This window comes from Culicoides brevitarsis, chromosome 2 (assembly GCF_036172545.1).
Source record: "Culicoides brevitarsis isolate CSIRO-B50_1 chromosome 2, AGI_CSIRO_Cbre_v1, whole genome shotgun sequence".
Classification (NCBI taxonomy): domain Eukaryota; kingdom Metazoa; phylum Arthropoda; class Insecta; order Diptera; family Ceratopogonidae; genus Culicoides; species Culicoides brevitarsis.
In genome coordinates this window covers 7,531,383-7,547,142 of record NC_087086.1, presented here as the reverse complement: position 1 = coordinate 7,547,142, position 15,760 = coordinate 7,531,383, and the positions used below count along the sequence as shown (strand labels likewise).

The 15,760-nt window shown below is 24.0% G+C and overlaps 2 non-coding genes across 2 annotated transcripts; one reads left to right on the top strand and one right to left on the bottom strand.

Annotated features, from left to right (window-relative positions):
* Window positions 1–13,305: 13,305 nt before the first annotated feature.
* On the bottom strand, window positions 13,306–13,387 carry Trnal-aag (transfer RNA leucine (anticodon AAG)). Its single transcript has one exon. It is a non-coding gene; the product is annotated as a tRNA-Leu (tRNA).
* A 930-nt stretch (window positions 13,388–14,317) lies between these two features.
* Window positions 14,318–14,399, top strand: Trnal-aag (transfer RNA leucine (anticodon AAG)). The gene has a single exon. It is a non-coding gene; the product is annotated as a tRNA-Leu (tRNA).
* The last annotated feature ends 1,361 nt before the right edge of the window (window positions 14,400–15,760 follow it).

The window sequence follows — 15,760 nt, the reverse complement described above, 5'->3', positions numbered from 1 at the left end:
TCTGTCTGTTAAGAAAACCATGTGAAGTTTTATTTTTGATAAAATTTTGTTTAAAAATTGTTTGTTTACGTTGAAATTTAAATAAAAAGTTATAATTCATGTTAATTTTTAATATTTTTTAAAAAATTTTTAAATAATTTTAAATAATATTTTGAATTAATTTGATTTTTCAATAATTTGCAGTAAAGAATTATTTTGACATTAAATTTAATTTAAATTAAAAAATTAATTAAAAATATTTAATTTAACTTTTAATTAAATATTTAACAATTTTTTATTTAATAAAATACTTCAAAAAATTCAAGAAATTTTTAAAATAATTAATTTTATTTTAAAATTTGTTCAAAAATGCGCTTTCGTTATAAATTTCATGATACGATGACTTTTTAAGTATTTTGACATTTAATTTTCAGTAGCGCCCTCTGGTTGAAATTTTATTTTGAATGAATATTCGTTAAATTTTTTTTATGAAAATTTATTTTTTTTAATTAAAATTTTAAATTAATTTTTTAAAAATATTATTTTATTTAAATAAATATTATTTTATTAATTTTTTTTCAATAAAAATATTTTTTTTTAATTTTTTAATCAAAATCAAAAATTGCAATATTGTTGCAAAAAATTCAAATTTTGCAACGAAAAATGACCGTTAGAATTTTTTAAAAAATAAATTAAATAAAGGATTTTTTAAAATTTTATATGAAAAAAATATAAAAAGTAAATTTTTAAAGAAAAATAAAATAAAACTGCATAAAAAAATAAAATAGCAAAAAAATTTTGCTTAACGATGGCAGTTTACCTCACATTAGAATCACATGCAGCTTTAAACTTCAATAAATTACCCCGAAAGAGACACTTGACTTGGCACAATTTATTCAGTTGTAGATCGAACGTGTTACAAATGGCCTACCACAACACTTACTTTGCTACCTAAAAAAATATTACTGTTCCCTCCATCTATCCAATGTAATATTTATTCTCATTTGCATATAAAAGTCCTGTTACATGCCTTTGTCTTACGGACAGATATATATTTTCAGTAAGTACATTTATAATGATAATATTGGTGGTTTCTCTGCACATTTTCCTCTTGTGTGAGAATTTTTTTTTTGTTGTATTTTGGCATAAACGAGAATCCTCGTGTCTCGTTCGTTATACTCGAATGGGGTTCACATAAATGTGCCATTTCATCTCTTTTTATTTTATGGGAAATTTATGTGTGTATGTGTGAACATTTTGGCAGCAAAGAAAAATGCAAACTAGAACCCAGACACAAGCAACAACGGCACAACAAACACATCACTAAAAAAAGATTGAAATACTTTTTGTGCCTTTTTTCTGTGTGTGATGCTCAAAGAAGATTTTTTGCAGTGAATAAAAAAAAAATACAGAAGAATATTCAGAGAAAGAGAAAAAATATAAATAAATGTAAATATATATTTTATGCGATCATGTACTCAAACTCATATGTTGCAGAGATACTTTTTTTTATTTTGGAAAGAAACAAAGCAAAAACATAGAACTAGAAAATTATACGAAACATAACATAACAAGGTTCTTTTTATGGATATGAACTTGCTTTAGAAAGGCTTCATTTTAGTATTTCTTTTTATTTATTTTTGTAAACATTCTTTTAATATAAAAATATTTTTTTTACTCTCTTTTAACTTTTCTGAAAATAATTTTATTTTTTTAAAGTAAAAAAAATTCTACTATCATTTTAATGAAATTTTATTTTTTTTTCTTTCAAAGTTGATATTTTTTTAAATTTTTTAATAAATATTTTTTTTAATAATTTAAATTAAATTAAATTTAATTAATTATAATAATAAAAAATATTATTATTAATTTTATTTATTTTTTTAAATATTTTTTTTTCAAACCTTTTTAAAGAGAATTTAATAAATAAAATATTTTTTTTTTATTTATAAATTTTAATATTTCGAAAATTTTAACTTAACTTTTTGAGTTTATTTAAATTTAATTTATTTTCTAAATTAAACTTTATATGTTCAAAAGAAAAAAAAATAAATAAATAAATAATATATTTTTTATAAATTTGTAAACTGTAAAAGTTGTCAAAATTTTTTTAAATAATTTTTTTTTATATTTTAATATTTTTTAAAATTAACTGAATTATTATGAAATTTTTTAATAAAAATTGTAACTGTTAAAATACTTTTGTTAAAAATGTCAACATTATAATTAAAGGTTTTCTGCAGTTGAAAAGATAAACAATGAAAATTTTGCCTTAAACCTCTTGTTTGTGCAACTAAAATACGTTTAAACTCCCTCAAAGGACAAAAGTTAAATGCAAAGGTAATCACAAAGACAACAGAAAATCTTCTTATAACCATATTATATCTTGCCATTCAAAAATTTCCTCCGAAACATGAGAATAAATGCACAAAAAGAATAAAAAGATGCAAATGTAGACAAAATTGTACTTTTATTTATTACTGCTAACTCAAATATAGCAACTACATATATTGGGTCAGCACTTTGTTGTTAAATTGCACACAAAGACTAAATAAAGAGCAAATAAAATAAAAATTTTGTCGAAAGGCAGATATGTGTATGTACTACCCGAATAATATGAGAAAATAAGATAAATTTTTCTTGAATAAATAAATATATTTTTCCATCTTTTATGTGAAGCTTTTCTTTGAACACCGGTTTATTTTGTCTTCAAATGAATGCTTCGAGCTTTGACTATTATTTGCATAAATATATCAAATTTTGATTTTTTTTCGCTCGTCTCTTGTTTATTTATTTTTTTTTTTGCTTTTTAAATTTTGCTTGATTTGGAAAATTTTGCTAATGTTTTATTGATAATAATGATGATAAATATTCTGATAGCGGATATTGAATAACAACCTCTTTCAGAAAGCAGTATAGTAGACATTAATTTTGAGTAAATAATGTAAAATCAGGTAAATGAAGTATTTACCCTTCCGGTCCTTTTGCTGCTTATATGATAAATTTTTGGCAGGAGTTTATGAAAAATGATACAAAGTTCTTTTTTTCTTGTTGCCCATGGTTTACGTGATTAATTCCACAGAATCAATTTTTATCATCGAATTTTGTTTAATCGTAATGGCGAATCAGTATTCGGATGGCATCGTCTCTTCTGCGCTACTTCGTGACGTAGTTTATATTGGATTGGATATTATTTTTAATGGTACTTTGGTATTGTATGGGAGTGATGGAAAAGAGACTTGAGCGTATTTTATTTTTAGAAGTTAATGGGGTTAAAAACATTAGAATTTGTTTCAATTAGGCTTTTTGAAAACTTCGTTAGGTCAGTTGTTAATAAATTAATTTCTAATGAAATTTCAGAATCTACTCCATAATTATATGAAGGTAAATTCAAAAATGTTAATGGATCAAGAAGATCTACTTCTAAAAGATGAATGTCGTCGACTTTCACTATTTTAAGCATACCACATTAATTGTGTTTGTTCTTTAGTAGAATTAATAGAAGTTCACGAAAAAATGGTTTTTTTTCTATGAATCTTGTAAACGTTTTAGTTCGGATTGAAGAGCAGTTCTGTTATTCGTTGGATGTTGTTTGACAATTGCTTCATGGAGCATTTCTACTTCTCTTTCATCATCTGGTTATATGAGTCAGTGCAAAGAAATTTTTTGGATGCAGCTTCAGTCCATGAGCTCACGGAAAAGTTAACTTGCATGATTACTTCTGATATGGAAAGTAAGCTCTTTAAAGTTCTCGGCTTGTAATAAGAAAATATTAAATTTATATGAAAGAAGACCTTCTCGAAGAATCTTAATAAACTGAATGAGTTAATTTCTCAAAAGATAATTTTTGGCTTCTATGATGATCTCCTCATTTTTCTCAGCTCAGCATTTCTAAAATTAAAAGAACAAATTAATTAAAAAAAAATTAAAACTTACCTACGGACAGACACGTTAGTTTTCAAACACATTTTATTTTTTCGAAACTCATCATCAATATCTCATAATGTCTGAGACTCCGTTTTCCCATCGTTAATAACTATCATAAATATGCCGGTATAAATATCGTTTATCAGATGATCATAATTTTTTGGTACACACTCACAAGCCGAAAAAGATACAACCAAACATCCATTTTATGGCTTCTTTGATTATCAGAAAATGTGATCAACTGTAAAAGATATGGCTAATAATTATGCGATTGTACCTTTTTTATTTACCTATTTATTTACTCGTAGATCCCCATGAGTGCTTGTATGCGTCAACTTCCCATCTCATCCATAAATTTATTCTCATCATATTATCATATTATTTTATTTGGTGCTCCATACGCGCTTATTTCATATCTGTTGTATTTTTCACATAAGGATTGGCGTAGTTTCAGTCATAAAGGAATATTTTATTTTCTCGCTTTTTTGTTGTTGTCTGTGGGTTTGTAGGACTAAATAGCTTTTCAAACGCATAAACTTACGCATATAGTCCTCTCTCGTTGTATGAGAAATTCCTTCCGTTACTCCGTTTTCACATATACCAAGTTTATTACATTTGTGTCCTGATGTAACACAGCGATATGATATCATTTTATTGTTGTTGTCGCTGCTGTAACAAGTTGACTCTTCTTCACATTTTTTTTTGAAAAGCTGAAATTAAAAAGCAAACAAATGTCAAGGACAAGTAAGAAATTTTTAGCACAAATGATGTAAAAAATCAAAAAATGACAGATGAAACTCGCATAAGAAGCTTTAAAAGTTTTTAATGAGAGCTAAAAATAACATTTTGATCGTTATTTCTAACCTTGTAGGAGTTACTGACAAAAATCATAATTGTTATAAAAGCTTTTTCTTCTCCAAAGTAAATGTCAATTTTTTTTCGCGAATGTTTTTAAAAAAATATCCTAACACGTTAACATTCATTATATTCACTTCTTTTCAATGTAAATACCTTCAGAAGCTCTTGTCTCGTATCGTGTGCGATGATATCGATATCCACTTAGAGCTCTCTTTCAAACAAGAAATTCCCATTCAAACGCATGTTGAGAGAAATCGCACACAAACACACACAAAATAAAAGTTTGAATTTCAAATGTGAAAATTTATGTGACTTAATGTGGAAAAGATGTAGAGTTTTTTTTTTCGTTTGTGCACACGTGTATAAGTTAGGCTTATAAAAGACCGTAAAATGGTAAAAATTAGGCTAAGACAATAATGAAATTTGTTTCAAATTTTTATGAAAATCCGAAATTTTCATTTTGATTTGAATGTTATTTTGATGGGTCTTAAGCTTGAAAAAAGAAAAATACGTGAATTTGATGTCTCTGATAAATTTTTATCTATTTGGAGCAAGATTTGACAAAAATAGCTTTGACACAGTTTTTTTGCTCTTGATTTAGTTTTTAAAACAAAACTATGTCAAAGAAAAAAATATTTTACAGTTTCAATTTTTTGGCAGTTTTGAGTTATAAAATGATTAAAAATGATAAATTAGAGCCCTCTGACAAATTTCAATTCATTTGGAGCAAGATTTGACAAAAATAGCTTTGACACAGTTTTTGACACAGTTTTTGACACAGTTTTTTTGCTCTTGATTTAGTTTTTAAAACAAAACTATGTCAAAGAAAAAATTTTTTTTCAGTTTCAATTTTTTGGCAGTTTTGAGTTATAAAATGATTAAAAATGATAAATTAGAGCCCTCTGACAAATTTCAATCCATTTGGAGCAAGATTTGACAAAAATAGCTTTGACACAGTTTTTGACACAGTTTTTTTGCTCTTGATTTAGTTTTTAAAACAAAACTATGTCAAAGAAAAAATTTTTTTTCAGTTTCAATTTTTTGGCAGTTTTGAGTTATAAAATGATTAAAAATGATAAATTAGAGCCCTCTGACAAATTTCAATCCATTTGGAGCAAGATTTGACAAAAATAGCTTTGACACAGTTTTTGACACAGTTTTTTTGCTCTTGATTTAGTTTTTAAAACAAAACTATGTCAAAGAAAAAAATTTTTTTCAGTTTCAATTTTTTGGCAGTTTTGAGTTATAAAATGATTAAAAATGATAAATTAGAGCCCTCTGACAAATTTCAATCCATTTGGAGCAAGATTTGACAAAAATAGCTTTGACACAGTTTTTGACACAGTTTTTTTGCTCTTGATTTAGTTTTTAAAACAAAACTATGTCAAAGAAAAATTTTTTTTTCAGTTTCAATTTTTTGGCAGTTTTGAGTTATAAAATGATTAAAAATGATAAATTAGAGCCCTCTGACAAATTTCAATCCATTTGGAGCAAGATTTGACAAAAATAGCTTTGACACAGTTTTTGACACAGTTTTTTTGCTCTTGATTTAGTTTTTAAAACAAAACTATGTCAAAGAAAAAATTTTTTTTCAGTTTCAATTTTTTGGCAGTTTTGAGTTATAAAATGATTAAAAATGATAAATTAGAGCCCTCTGACAAATTTCAATCCATTTGGAGCAAGATTTGACAAAAATTGCTTTGACACAGTTTTTGACACAGTTTTTTTTGCTCTTGATTTAGTTTTTAAAACAAAACTATGTCAAAGAAAAAATTTTTTTTCAGTTTCAATTTTTTGGCAGTTTTGAGTTATAAAATGATTAAAAATGATAAATTAGAGCCCTCTGACAAATTTCAATTCATTTGGAGCAATTTTTTGGCAGTTTTGAGCCCTCTGACAAATTTCTATTAATTTGGCAAAAATAGCTTTGACACAGTTTTTGACACAGTTTTTTTGCTCTTGATTTAGTTTTTAAAACAAAACTATGTCAAAGAAAAAATTTTTTTTCAGTTTCAATTTTTTGGCAGTTTTGAGTTATAAAATGATTAAAAATGATAAATTAGAGCCCTCTGACAAATTTCTATTCATTTGGAGCAAGATTTGACAAAAATAGCTTTGACACAGTTTTTGACACAGTTTTTTTGCTCTTGATTTAGTTTTTAAAACAAAACTATGTCAAAGAAAAAATTTTTTTTCAGTTTCAATTTTTTGGCAGTTTTGAGTTATAAAATGATTAAAAATGATAAATTAGAGCCCTCTGACAAATTTCAATCCATTTGGAGCAAGATTTGACAAAAATAGCTTTGACACAGTTTTTGACACAGTTTTTTTGCTCTTGATTTAGTTTTTAAAACAAAACTATGTCAAAGAAAAATTTTTTTTTCAGTTTCAATTTTTTGGCAGTTTTGAGTTATAAAATGATTAAAAATGATAAATTAGAGCCCTCTGACAAATTTCAATCCATTTGGAGCAAGATTTGACAAAAATAGCTTTGACACAGTTTTTGACACAGTTTTTTTGCTCTTGATTTAGTTTTTAAAACAAAACTATGTCAAAGAAAAATTTTTTTTTCAGTTTCAATTTTTTGGCAGTTTTGAGTTATAAAATGATTAAAAATGATAAATTAGAGCCCTCTGACAAATTTCAATCCATTTGGAGCAAGATTTGACAAAAATAGCTTTGACACAGTTTTTGACACAGTTTTTTTGCTCTTGATTTAGTTTTTAAAACAAAACTATGTCAAAGAAAAAATTTTTTTTCAGTTTCAATTTTTTGGCAGTTTTGAGTTATAAAATGATTAAAAATGACAAATTAGAGCCCTCTGACAAATTTCAATCCATTTGGAGCAAGATTTGACAAAAATAGCTTTGACACAGTTTTTGACACAGTTTTTTTGCTCTTGATTTAGAAACAAAACTATGTCAAAGACTAATGGCAGTCAAAAGATTTGACAAAAAGCTTTAACACAGTTTTTGACAAAAAAACTATGTCAAAGAAAAATTTTTTTTTTCAGTTTCAATTTTTTTGGCAGTTTTGAGTTATAAAATGATTAAAAATGATAAATTAGAGCCCTCTGACAAATTTCAATCCATTTGGAGCAAGATTTGACAAAAATAGCTTTGACACAGTTTTTGACACAGTTTTTTTGCTCTTGATTTAGTTTTTAAAACAAAACTATGTCAAAGAAAATTTTTTTTTTCAGTTTCAATTTTTTGGCAGTTTTGAGTTATAAAATGATTAAAAATGATAAATTAGAGCCCTCTGACAAATTTCAATCCATTTGGAGCAAGATTTGACAAAAACAGCTTTGACACAGTTTTTGACACAGTTTTTTTGCTCTTGATTTAGTTTTTAAAACAAAACTATGTCAAAGAAAAAAATTTTTTTCAGTTTCAATTTTTTGGCAGTTTTGAGTTATAAAATGATTAAAAATGATAAATTAGAGCCCTCTGACAAATTTCATCCATTTGGAGCAAGATTTGACAAAAATGGCTTTGACACAGTTTTTGACACAGTTTTTGTGCTCTTGATTTAGTTTTTAAAACAAAACTATGTCAAAGAAAAATTTTTTTTTCAGTTTCAATTTTTTGGCAGTTTTGAGTTATAAAATGATTAAAAATGATAAATTAGAGCCCTCTGACAAATTTCAATCCATTTGGAGCAAGATTTGACAAAAAATGCTTTGACACAGTTTTTGACACAGTTTTTTTGCTCTTGATTTAGTTTTTAAAACAAAACTATGTCAAAGAAAAAAATTTTTTTCAGTTTCAATTTTTTGGCAGTTTTGAGTTATAAAATGATTAAAAATGATAAATTAGAGCCCTCTGACAAATTTCAATCCATTTGGAGCAAGATTTGACAAAAATAGCTTTGACACAGTTTTTGACACAGTTTTTTTGCTCTTGATTTAGTTTTTAAAACAAAACTATGTCAAAGAAAAAATTTTTTTTCAGTTTCAATTTTTTGGCAGTTTTGAGTTATAAAATGATTAAAAATGATAAATTAGAGCCCTCTGACAAATTTCAATCCATTTGGAGCAAGATTTGACAAAAATAGCTTTGACACAGTTTTTGACACAGTTTTTTTGCTCTTGATTTAGTTTTTAAAACAAAACTATGTCAAAGAAAAATTTTTTTTTAGTTTAAATTTTTTAACAGTTTTGAGTTAAAAAATGATAAATTTTGCGTATTTGATGCCTTTTAAGCCTAAAATTGATCAAAAATTATAAAAAATGTCTTTAAACTTAAAAATTGAAAAAAATTAAAAAAATTATTCAAAAACTTACCTGAGTCAAAAATGAATCACTTTCCGCTGTTGCATCGTCCTTTAATATAAAATATATTTTTTACATGTACTTCAAACGAGCAGAAAAAAAACTCAAGCACCTTTAATACATGGTAAAAAAAAAGTGGTTGCACATTTTTCTGCTTGCCTTATCATGTAAAAAAAATTCTGTATGTCGCTCGCATGCAAAGGCAAAGAAGATAATGTTTGCAAAAGACACGGAAATCAGTTGTCAGGAAGGAAAAAAGTTATCGAATAAACCAATAAATTGTTTCCAATGCAATTCGTTTGCACTTTTGGTTTCAGCATTCGAGGTATTTTAATGTATTTCGAGCCGCATCGCATGACAGTTCGGGCGATCGCAAAGTAGCTAAAACCATGGTAGCAGCAGCAACAATGTCACAGTAGCAGTAGACAACTAACGAGAAATGCAAATAAATGTGGTTTGATGCTCTCTTTTTTGGTTTTGCTCAAATGCGTGTGAATCTCATTATTCCATTATCATTGTCGATGGTGTCACTGTGAAATGCATTAAAATAATTATTTTTTTTTTACTCTGCTAATCCTTGACTGACAACGAAATTTTGCTTGTACAAGCCCTCGAGCGAAACTTTTTTTTTGTTTCCATGAAAAAAAAAGAGTTTCTGCAAAAAATATCTTTAGGCGAAATTTTTGCTAATTAGCTGTCGAGACAACGGCGAAGCCTTGATGTTGGAAACAAGTCTAAAAAACAACAAAAAATAGAAAAAAAAATTAAAAAAGGGGAGACGCCTTGTTTCTATTACCATTCCATATTTTTTTCTTCAGTATTAATTAAGTTTCTTAATCCAATAATTCATATTTTTTTTTGCGAACGTTGATTATTTCGGTGCTGCTCATTCATTATTTTTCGCTTTAAAATTCATAATTATATTTGTACAAAAATTTTTCTTCGCTTTTTTTTCCTCCCTTCGTTCCTTTCGCTGCTGCTGCTGATTATAATCTTTTATATTTTGTTTTCTCATAATTTTTTTTTGTTTCTTTTTTTTCTACCGCTTCTTCGATGTCTTATGAATTAATTTGTTTTTTTTTCTGTTTCGTACTTATGGTTTGTCGTTTGCCCAATTAGGACAAGCAAAAATTCAATTTGCATGATTTTTGTCTTGTATTATGTTTTAGCACCTTTAGTACAATGAAAAAAAAAAAAAAATTTTTTGTTGTTGCTCATTTTGATGTATTTATAAACTTTATGACCTTTGTTGGAAGAAAACAAGAAGAAATTAATTAAAAGAAACGAAAAAAAAAGAATGGTGAAAATTTTAGTAGAGAAAAAAATTCGAGAAGGACTGACATGAATTTTAGATTTAAAAATTTTATGCACAAAAGAAAGACAAAAAAAAAATAAGCAAATAAGACGTAAAAGTTGAAAGAAACAGAAAAAAGTTAATAAAAAATGGGACAAAGGCAGTTTAAATGTTGACAAAGGAGTGAGTAAACATTCAATTATACTTTTTTTTTCTCTTCTTATCATTTTTCTGAGTAAATAATAATTTCGCTTTAAAAATTGAGAAATTTCTTAAAATTTCCTTAAATGACCTTATTTGATTCGCAGAAAATCTTTTTTCTCGAAATTTCAATCAAATATCGTCAACTTAATTTAAAATGAATTTCTCGGAAAATTAATTGCTCATTATTGCTTTGATCATTTTTCTTTGGTAATAAGATTTGCTTCCTGATAAATAAATTTACTTAACGCCCGAAATTAAATTACTTTGAAATTTGATGTCCAGTCAATTATTGGAGGCGGCGGCGCGCAATCTAGAAACGTTGTTAATTGAATTTTCGTGTAATTTCTTGTGAATTTCCAACTACTTTGTTCAATTGATGTTAATGATGCTATTTAGTGCTTAAAAGTTGAAAAAGGAATGAAATTTAAATAAATGCATGTACATATATTTAACAGAGTGGAAGTAATATGTTAAATTAAATAATGTGAACAATTTTAATGTGCTTCTATATTTTTTGGTTGTTTTTCCTATAATGAGTGTACGGCTTTTATTTTATTTACGTATGTATGGAAAACTCATTTGCTTTGCAATGGAAAAGAAGATACTTACCAGAGTAACGATACCAGCATTTTTAACTGCAAATTTATTTTGTATGATTTTCAGATGGGTTCAATTTGGGAGTTTTTATCAGGTGAGTTTTTTTCTGTCAAAGAGATAATTTTTTTATTTCATAAAAAATTTTTTAATATTTTTAATTATTTTTTTTTTAATTTTTAATTTTTTTATTTTTTTTATAAATTTTTTATTTAAAAAAATAAAAAAAAATATTATAAATATTTGTAAAAAATTAAAAATTATTGAATAAAAAATAATAATAAAAATTAATTTTAAATAAATTTTTAAAAAATTATTAAAAATTTTATTCTATTAATTATAGTTTAAAAATTAACAAAAAAATATTTTTTTTTATTTTTAATTAACTAAAAAATTAATCAATAAAAAATAAGTAAAAAATATAATTTAATTTAATTTAATAAAATTAAAAAATTTAAAAAAAAATAAATTAAATTAAATTATAAATAAAAATATTTATATAAAAAATTTTTTTTTTCATTTTATATTAAATTTTAAATTTAATATAATTTAAAATAATTTTAAAAAAAATTATAAAAAAAAAATAAAAAATTTAAAATTTTTAAAATAAAAATTTAAATTTTAAATTTTTAATTAAAAAAAATTAAACAAAAAAATAAATCACAATAAAAATATAAATGTAAAAAATTATAAAAAAATTATAATTTTAAATTTTTTTGATAAAAATTTTTAAAATTTAATTAAAAAATAATAATAATTTAATTTTTTAAATGAAAAAAATATAAAAATATTAATATTTTTTTTAATTATAATAAAATTTATTTAATTTTTTTTATTATTTTTTTAATTATACCTTAAATTTTTTTTATTTTATTTAAGTAACTTATTTAATTTATTTTTTTATTATTTTTAAACTTTTTTTTTTTATAACTAAAAATCATTGATTTAATCAATTAAAATTTAATTTTTAAAATAATATTTTAATAATAATTCTGATTAAATAATATTTTTTTAAATAATTTTATTTCATAATATCAACCAAAGAAAATTTTTACAAGAATGATTTTATTTTCAAATAAAAATACTTTCTACAAATTTTCTGAAATTTTTAAATAAATAATTTTAAAATAAAATTTATTCTAATTAATCCAAACCAAGCAATAATTAAATGAAATCATGATTTTTTTTTTCGAAATTTGTCAAAAAGTCTCTGGATTGAACATCCTTTCCATTGAGCTTTATTTGTAACAAGCAAGAGCGAAACGGAGAATATAAAAACGATATAATTTTCAAACAATTTCTAATAAACAACGCAAAAATTTACTTTTCTCTCTCGAACAATTTTACAAAATTTGAAACTATAATTTTGTTGCACACACAAAAAATTTTTGAACGGAGAGATTTTTCTGTGCATTTATTTTAGCAAAATATATAATTGCATTTGTTCTGCATGCCTTGCCGTGACAATAAATATAACATGTAACATTTTGTCGTTTTCACACAGTCAGAGACACACACAGTCGCAATGACAAAGTATTTTTCGAGAGAGTTCGGGAATTAAGCGATAAACAAGAAATATACAAAATTTCGGAGTTTTGTACACGAAAAATTCATTGAATAAGAAAAATTAGATAACGATAAAACGGAGAAGTTTTTTAATGAACAAACAAGTATTTCAGTAGGCATTTTTTATTGTCGTATTTCTTGTTGTTTAATAAAATTCACAAAAAAAAACGAAAATAAAATACGAAAGAAAAGTATTTTATTGTTATGATCCTCGTCGTTTTACTACTTTTGCCAACTTTGTCTTGCTTTGGTCATTGTTGAGTAAAATTCCGTGAAAAATGTCCATTGAACATTTTTAGCTTTTAAATTTTATACGATTTTTATCTCGTTTTGTGTTATCTAATGAAAAATCCCGGGGAACATCCATCAACGTTTTACGGTTTGTTGTTGAAACAACTTTTTTTTTTTGTCAAAAGTTTATGTTATTAACTTTGACATAAAAAACTTGTGAAACAAAGTGGCATAAACACACATACGCTCGTTAAATTATTAAATTACGGTTATTATGAGAGACACAAGAAAACATGAAGCAGAAAGGAGACAAGATAAAAAGAGACATTTCTTGTGTGTGATGAGGAAAAGTTGATGAGTTGGGGCGGAAAAAAAATTCTGGCAGCGGTGGGATTCGAACCCACGCCCCCGAAGAGACTGGTGCCTTAAACCAGCGCCTTAGACCGCTCGGCCACGCTACCGTTGAACCTTTACGCAGCGCGTTGCCCTCCTCACGGATTTTAGATTTCTAAAAATACACGGAAAAAAAATTTTAGAAAAATTATTTTTTCTTTTAATTTTTTTAGCATATTAATTTATTTCATTTAAATCAAATAAATAATTTAAATCAAATAAATAATTAAAAAATAAATTAATTAAATTAAATTAAATTAATTAAATTAAATTAATTAAATTAAATTAATTAAATTAAACTAATTAAATTAAATTAATTAATAAAAAAAAAAAATAAAAAATATTTAAAAAAAATTAATTAATTAAATTTTTTTTTCTAATTTTTTGACTCAAAATGTCTATTTATTAATTTTAAAAGCAAACAAAATATTGAATTTTACATTAAAAAAAATTTTAAAAGTTTATTTAATTAAAAAATTACCAAATAAAAAATAATTTACATAAAATAAAATTAATTAATAAATTAAAATTTATATTAAATAAAAAAAATCAGTAATTTTTTGATTTAAAATGCCTAATTAATGACTTAAAAATGAAACAAAATACCAAAAATATAAAAAAAATTTTATGTCAAATTTTTTTTTTAAATTAATATTTGAATATAAATTTAATTCAAAAATTTACTCATAAAATTAAGTATTTTACTTAAAAAAATTTGATGTCAAAATTTCATGTTAAATTGAAAAAAAAAATATTTTTTTTCCGTGAGTTGTTTATCATTCTAATTTTAGTAGTTTAATCTATATTTAAACACATTACAATAGTTATACGTCATTTCTATAGATACACAACTCATACGTACGAAGATTTCAATTCATTGGCGAAACACGTGAACCTCACACACACAACGACACTTATATAGAACATTTTGTCTTTCGTCAAAGTACAAAAACCGATTGTACTGTTCTTGAATGTCTCTACGCGCTGTATTTGTCAACGGTAGCGTGGCCGAGCGGTCTAAGGCGCTGGTTTAAGGCACCAGTCACTTCGGTGGCGTGGGTTCGAATCCCACCGCTGCCAGGATTTTTTTGTTGAAAATTTTTTTTATTTTTTTTTTCTCATCTGAGGAAAAACTGTCATGAGCTATAAACTTTTTATGAAGATCTTGTTGCTTTTAATTTTTTTACGTTTTTCTATGCAAATATCTTGTACTGATTTTGCTAAGTATGACAAAAATTAAATGAAAATATGTTTATGTCACACTTCCTAATGAGTGCCGTGCAACAACTTTCGCGATAGTTTAACAAAATTAAGTTTTTTGTGTTAGTTTTTGAAGGAGCGAAAATATGTTGCAACACAAAACCGTAAATTTAATAATTTTAAAAGAATTTTAAAATAATTAAAAATATTTTTATTTTTTTTTATTTTTGAGAAATTGTCAGAAATCTTATATAGAGAATTTTAAATTCATAAAAATGTTAAAAATTTTTGTATAAATTAAAAAAAAAATAATTTATAAGAAATAATTTTTAAATATTTTATGAAATTACTAATTTTTTTTAATATTTTTATTTCTTAATTTTTAAAATATTTAAAATATTTTATAAAATCAATATAAAATAATATTAATTTTTTAATTTATTATTAAAAAAAATTTAAAATATTTCTTTTATTAATTTAATTATTTTTATTATTTTTTTACATTTAAAAAAAATTAATTTAAAAGAAACTGCAAAATAAATAATAAAACAAAAATATTTTTATTTTCTTTTTTAATTATTTATTTTTGTAAAATTATTTATTCTTCTATTTGTTTTGAATTTAATATTTTTTTTTAATTTAAAAAAAAAATAATAGAAATAATTAAATTAATATTTTATCATTTATTTTTAAATAAAAATTCATCAAAAATTAACAAAATATTTAAAATAAAAAAAAATAAAATTAATTAAATAAAATAATAAATTCATTAAAGATAAATAATTAAATATTATTTAATGATAAAAATCAAAAATTTTTTTTAAATCAAACGTCAATAAATCAAAAGATGGACAAAAAATCGCAAATTTTTCCTCTCTTTAATGTTTAATTAAACACCTTCCTTAAAATTATCAACTTTACGGTACTTTCAAGATGACTTTGCTTTTTATTTCTATTTTTATCACCGCAAAAATAAAACTCGACGACAAAAACACAGAAAATTTCTTCACAGAGTCTCTTAAAAAAATATCTGTAAAGTTAAAACTTTTTCGGGTGTTTTTATGAAAAACAAACATTGTCATAAAAAAAAGTTACAACAGTTGTTGCCATCAAACGAAGCCATGAAACACGACAAAAAGTGTTAAAATAAATCATAATGCAATCGGAAATCTCTCGGTCGGAGTTTAATGAAGCACAAAAAATGATTTCTCTCGTTTTTTTTATCTGTCTGTTTTTTTTTC